We start from the raw sequence: 7,234 nt of genomic DNA, 5'->3' as shown, positions 1-7,234 counted from the left end.
ACCAGGGTACATAAATTATCAGGTCTGCGATGTGTGAATTATCAGGGTGTTTGTATGTAAGTTATCAGATCCGTGATGCTTTAATGACCATGTTATTCACACAACATTATTGGGGGGTGTTTGAACAAAAAACTCACGGTGTTTCTACGTGGGTTATCAACTTTGTTTTGCATGTATTATATGTTGTTTACATAGAAAATACATGTGGTATATTTTTGAACAACTTTTTCCTAGTTCAAAAAAGTTGCCGTGATGTTTGTACGACAGTTACCAGCTTGGTTGTGCGTATATTACCAAGTTATCTACAAAGAATATATCAGGTTTTTTATCAAAAAGAAATTCTGATAACAGTTATCGCGGTGTTTGTACATAAGTTATCTGGTCTATGGTGCGTTTATTACCATGTTATTTACACATATCGGGCCACATTTCATTAACTCCCCCACCTCATGTCAAAGTTAGCAAGATGGTGGTATAAGAAAGATCTGAACACTATTGAGAACAACTAATGTTGGGTGAGTTGGCTAGCTCCATGCACCTCATTCCAAGTGGTTGTGTCTTTATCCTCCTTCTTGCACCTTTATTTTTCTGGACCTGACGACGATGAGATTGTTCAGATCTGTTGCAAAAATGTGGTGGTTCGGATTTTAGCTTGTCGATTATCATAAGTATAGTAAACTTAGCCACTCAAATTGATGTGTCTTGTCCAAACCGACAACAACCAACAAAAGTTGAGTTGGTTATAAGACATGCTAGTGTGTGCGTTGCCTCACACCATGCCCATGCAAAAAAGTATTTTTCTAGTAGAGTTAAAAAAAATTGCAGCTTGATATGCAAGGGAAGGTGCTGCATGCATTGGAGACAGGTGTTAAACACAATATGCACTATGTCACGTATGGAGTGCATTGTCACGCATGGAGGAATCCAAGAATTGGCGCAGGATCTAGGATAGATAGTTGGTTCGGTTTACATGTAATTCTATCTCCTTACCTCCTGTAACTACTTCTATCTCTTGTTCTCCAAGTTGTACACCTCCTGTAAAATCTCCAACGATGTATGCGCTTCCAGGGAGGTGCGCCCCTGCATATAACACGTAGCACGTCGCCTCAGGTCGAGGTAAGACGTTTCCGCCTATCGCACATGGTATCAGAGCCAAGAGGTCTTGAGTTCAAGACCCTGCTGGCGCAATTAAATTGCAGCCCACTTTCGGTCTACGTTTAGGCCTGAGGAAGCCATACGTGAGGGGGAGTGTTGAAGTATAATGTGCTGCCTAGTCTCTTCCATCAGATCGGTCTTTTGGTTGCATTGGCTAGAGCATGCACTTCTACATGGTATCAGAGCCTCCTCTTCCAAACCATAGCTTTCGATCTCCACCAGTGCCAGCCATGTCTTCCTCCAGTGCCACCCAATCCAATCTGAGCGGTCAGGTCACGGAGAAGCTCTCCCGGACGAACTACGTCATGTGGCGTACCCAAATCACGCCGCAGTTGAGGGGAGCCGGCCTCTATGGCTACGTCGACGGCACCCAGCCGGAGCCGTCTCGCCTTCTTGTCACCAAGGACAAGGACGGGAAGGAGTCGTCCGAGCTCAATCCTCTCCATCCCATCTGGGTAAAAGAGGGCCAGCAGGTTCTAGGCTACCTGCTCAACAACCTCACCAAAGAGGTGCTCATCGCGGTCACCGCGGTCACCACCACACACGCTCTCTGCACAGCACTCGCAGGTTTGTTCTCGTCGCAGTCCTTGAGCCGCGTCAACAACATCCGCACTGCCTTGATCAATGCACAGAAAGGGAATCAATCGGTGGCCGCCTACTTCGCCGCCATGCGTGGCCTTGCTGATGAGCTCGCCGCGGCCGGCAAGCCCATCCAGGATGATGAGCTGATCTCGTATCTGCTTCACGGACTGGACATGGACTACCAGCCGCTCGTGTCTACCCTGGATGCTCGCGTCACGCCGATGTCCCTCGATGAACTCTACGCCATGCTGAGCAACTTCGACCAATGCGTCGCCCAGTACCACAGTGCTGGCGGCGGGTTCAAGTCTTCGGTGAACGCAGCAACCCGCGGGCGTGGTGGGTACTCCTCCCATCACCGTGGTCCTCCTCGTGCCAAGGGCAAGCACAGCAGCGGCAACACCAACAACTCTGGCTCCCGCGGCGGTCGCCCCAACTCCACCAACAACAGGGGTCGCCGCGGCGGCTCCAGCCGTTCGTGGCCCGACGCAATCCGCTGCCAAATCTGCGGCAAACCAAGTCACACTGCCAAAGATTGTTGGTATCGTTTTGACGAAGATGATGCCTCCTCTGAAGATGATGACAAAGTTGCTGCCGCCGCTGAAGGATCCTATGGTGTTGACACAAACCGGTACCTTAATAGTGGCGCAACCAATCATCTCACGGGTGAGCTGGAGAAGGTGACTCTCCATGAAAAATATCACGGGAAGGACAAGATTCATACGGCCAGTGGTGCAGGTATGAACATACGTCACATTGGTCACTCGGTTATACGTACCCCTTCTCGTAAAATTCATCTTCGCAAAATTTTGCATGTTCCTAGTGCCAACAAAAATCTCCTATCCGTTCATCGCAATACCATTGAAAATCATGTCTTTATTGAATTCCATCCTTTTTCTTTTTGATAAAGGATCGGGCCACGAAGAAGGTACTATATCGAGGTAGATGCGTTCGAGGGCTTTACCCATTGATTCTGGAGCTTAGGAGATTCAATAAACAAGCCTATGGTGTTGTCAAACTTTCTTCAACATGTTGGCACGATCGTTTAGGGCATGCTTCTTTTTCTCTTGTTGAACGTTTTCTTAGGAAAAATAAGCTCCCGTTTGTTGGTGAGCGGAATGTTGAAACTATTTGTGATTCTTGCCAAAGAGCAAAATGTCATCAATTACCTTATCCTATTTCTACAAGTGTCTCTACTCAACCATTGCAATTAATTTTCTCCGATATTTGGGGCCCTGCCCCTAGCTCTGTTGGTAGCCACACGTACTATGTCAGTTTCATTGATGACTATAGCAAGTTTTCTTAGATCTATCTTCTTAAGAAACGATCCGATGTTTTTCAAGTGTTCAAAAACTTTCAAGCACTTGTTGAACGCAAGTTTGATAGCAAGATCATTGCTGTCCAATCCGACTGGGGAGGGGAATACGAGAAATTAAATTCCTTCTTCCAAACACTTGGCATTTCACATCATGTGTCATGCCCTCATGCTCACCAACAAAATGGCTCTGTCGAACGCAAGCATAGGCATATAGTTGAAGTTGGTCTAGCTCTCTTAGCCGGTGCTTCCATGCCTCTCTAGTTTTGGGATGAAGCGTTTCTCACCGCTGTTCATATCATCAATATGCTCCCAATTCGTGTCATAAACAATGAAACCCCCATAGAACGGCTTCTTCATGTCAAGTCCAACTACACATCTCTACATGTCTTCGGTTGTGCATGTTGGCCCAACCTCCGTCCTTACAACTCACGCAAACTCATGTTCCGATCTAAACAATGTGTTTTCCTTGGCTATAGTGCCCAACACAAAGGGGTTAAGTGCCTAGTGTTGGAGAACGTTGCAGAAAACAAAAAATTTCCTACGGTTTCACCAAGATCCATCTAGGAGTTCATCTAGCAACGAGTGATTAGATGCATCTACGTACCTTGTAGATCGCGAGCGGAAGCGTTCAAAGAACGGGGATGAGGGAGTCGTACTCGACGTGATTCGAATCACCGAAGATCCTAGCACCGAATGGACGGCACCTCCGCGTTCAACACATGTACGGAACAGCCATGTTTCCTCCTTCTTGATCCAGCAAGGGGGAAGGAGAGGTTGAGGGAGATGGCTCCAGCAGCAGCACGACGGCGTGGTGGTGATGGAGTTGCAGTACTCTGGCAGGGCTTCACCAAGCACTATGGAGGAGGAGGAGGTGTTGGAGAGGGAGAGGGAGGCACCAAAGATCAAGGTCAGAAGTCCTCCATCTCCCCCACTATATATAGGAGGGCCAAGGGGGGGCGCCGGCCCTAGGAAATCCAATCTCCAAGGGGGGTGCGGCCAAGGGGGAGGAATCCCTCCTCCCCAAGGCACCTAGGAGGTGCCTTCCCCTCCTAGGACTCTTCCTCCTTGAAACCCTAGGAGCATGGGCCTCTTGGGGCTGGTGCCCTTGGCCCATGTAGGCCAAGGCGCACCCCCTACAGCCCATGTGGCCCCCGGGGACAGGTGGCCCCACCCGGTGGACCCCGGGACCCTTCCGGTGGTCCCGGTACAATACGGTGACCCCGAAACTTGTCTCGATGCCCGAAATAGGACTTCCCATATATAAATCTTTACCTGCGGACCATTCCGGAACTCCTCGTGACGTCCGCGATCTCATCCGGGACTCCGAACAACATTCGGGTTACTGCATATACATATCCCTACAATCCTAGCGTCACCGAACCTTAAGTGTGTAGACCCTACGGGTTCGGGAGACATGTAGACATGACCGAGATCGCTCTCCGATCAATAACCAACAGCGGGATCTGGATACCCATGTTGGCTCCCACATGCTCCTCGATGATCTCATCGGATGAACCACGATGTCGAGGATTCAAACAACCCCGTATACAATTCCCTTTGTCAATCGGTATGTTACCTGCCCGAGATTCGATCGTCGGTATCCCAATACCTCGTTCAATCTCGTTACCGGCAAGTCACTTTACTCGTGCTGTAATGCATGATCCCGTGACCAGACACTTGGTCACTTTGAGCTCATTATGATGATGCATTACCGAGTGGGCCCAGTGATACCTCTCCGTCATACGGAGTGACAAATCCCAGTCTTGATACGTGTCAACCCAACAGACACTTTCGGAGATACCCGTAGTATACCTTTATAGTCACCCAGTTACGTTGTGACGTTTGGCACACCCAAAGCACTCCTACGGTATCCGGGAGTTACACGGTCTCATGGTCTAAGGAAAGGATACTTGACATTGGAAAACTCTAGCAAACGAACTATACGATCTTGTGCTATGTTTAGGATTGGGTCTTGTCCATCACATCATTCTCCTAATGATGTGATCTCGTTATCAATGACATCCAATGTCCATAGTCAGGAAACCATGACTATCTGTTGATCAACGAGCTAGTCAACTAGAGGCTCACTAGGGACATGTTGGTGTCTATTATTCACATATGTATTACGATTTCCGGATAAAACAATTATAGCATGAATAAAGACAATTATCATGAACAAGGAAATATAATAATAATGCTTTTATTATTGCCTCTAGGGCATATTTCCAATAGTCTCCCACTTGCACTAGAGTCAATAATCTAGTTACACTGTGATGAATCGAACACCCATGGAATTCTGGTGTTGATCATGTTTTGCTCTAGGGAGAGGTTTAGTCAACGGATCTGCTACATTCAGATCCGTATGTACTTTACAAATATCTATGTCTCCATCTTGAACATTTTCACGAATGGAGTTGAAGCGACGCTTGATGTGCCTTGTCTTCTTGTGAAACCTGGGCTCCTTGGCAAGAGCAATAGCTCCAGGGTTGTCACAGAAGAGTTTGATCGGCCCCGACGCATTGGGTATGACTCCTAGGTCGGTGATGAACTCCTTCACCCAAATTGCTTCATGCGCTGCCTCCGAGGCTGCCATGTACTCCGCTTCACATGTAGATCCCGCCACGACGCTCTGCTTGCAACTGCACCAGCTTACTGCCCCACCATTCAAAATATACACGTATCCGGTTTGTGACTTAGAGTTATCCAGATCTGTGTCGAAGCTAGCGTCGACGTAACCCTTTACGATGAGCTCTTCGTCACCTCCATAGACGAGAAACATTTCCTTAGTCCTTTTCAGGTACTTCAGGATATTCTTGACCGTTGTCCAGTGTTCCTTGCCGGGATTACTTTGGTACCTTCCTACCAAACTTACGGCAAGGTTTACATCAGGTCTGGTACACAGCATGGCATACATAATAGAACCTATGGCTGAGGCATAGGGGATGACACTCATCTCTTCTATATCTTCTGCCGTGGTCGGACATTGAGCTAAGCTCAATTTCACACCTTGTAATACAGGCAAGAGCCCCTTCTTAGACTGATCCATATTGAACTTCTTCAATATCTTATCAAGGTATGTGCTTTGTGAAAGACCTATGAGGCGTCTTGATCTATCTCTGTAGATCTTGATGCCTAATATATAAGCAGCTTCTCCAAGGTCCTTCATTGAAAAACTTTTATTCAAGTAGGCCTTAATGCTGTCCAGGAGTTCTATATCATTTCCCATCAAAAGTATGTCATCTACATATAATATGAGAAATGCTACAGAGCTCCCACTCACTTTCTTGTAAACGCAGGCTTCTCCATAAGTCTGCGTAAACCCAAACGCTTTGATCATCTCATCAAAGCGAATGTTCCAACTCCGAGATGCTTGCACCAGCCCATAAATCGAGCGTTGGAGCTTGCACACCTTGTCAGCATTCTTAGGATCGACAAAACCTTCCGGCTGCATCATATACAATTCTTCCTTAAGGAAACCATTAAGGAATGCCGTTTTGACGTCCATCTGCCATATTTCATAATCATAAAATGCGGCAATTGCTAACATGATTTGGACGGACTTCAGCTTCGCTACCGGTGAGAAAGTCTCATCGTAGTCAACCCCTTGAACTTGTCGATAACCCTTAGCGACAAGCCGAGCTTTATAGATGGTCACATTACCATCCGTGTCTGTCTTCTTCTTAAAGATCCATTTATTTTCTATGGCTCGCCGCTCAACGGGCAAGTCAGTCAAAGTCCATACTTCATTTTCATACATGGATCCTATCTCGGATTTCATGGCTTCTAGCCATTTGTCGGAATCCGGGCCCGCCATCGCTTCTTCATAGTTCGAAGGTTCACCGTTGTCTAACAACATGATTTCCAAGACAGGGTTGCCGTACCACTCTGGTGCGGAACGTGTCCTTGTGGACCTTCGAATTTCAATAGGAGCTTGATCAGAAGTATCTTGATCATCATCATTAACTTCCTCTCTAGTCGGTGCAGGCACCTCAGGAACATTTTCTTGAGTTGCGCCATTTTCCGGTTCAAGAGGTAATACTTCATGAAGTTCTACCTTCCTCCCACTTACTTCTTTCGAGAGAAACTCCTTCTCTAGAAAGGATCCATTCTTGGCAACAAAGATCTTGCCTTCGGATCTGAGGTAGAAGGTATACCCAGTAGTTTCTTTAGGGTATCCTATGA

General features: G+C 47.1%; 1 pseudogene; it reads left to right on the top strand.

Moving 5' to 3' along the window:
• The first annotated feature begins 1,862 nt into the window (after nucleotides 1-1,862).
• On the top strand, nucleotides 1,863-2,001 carry LOC119334907 (annotated as a pseudogene).
• Nucleotides 2,002-7,234: the final 5,233 nt, after the last annotated feature.

The sequence above is a fragment of the Triticum dicoccoides genome, chromosome 7A (genome assembly GCF_002162155.2).
Source record: "Triticum dicoccoides isolate Atlit2015 ecotype Zavitan chromosome 7A, WEW_v2.0, whole genome shotgun sequence".
In the NCBI taxonomy this organism is placed as follows: Eukaryota; Viridiplantae; Streptophyta; class Magnoliopsida; order Poales; family Poaceae; genus Triticum; species Triticum dicoccoides.
Note: the sequence above shows the minus strand (reverse complement) of the source record. Positions and strands in the feature narration are given on the sequence as shown.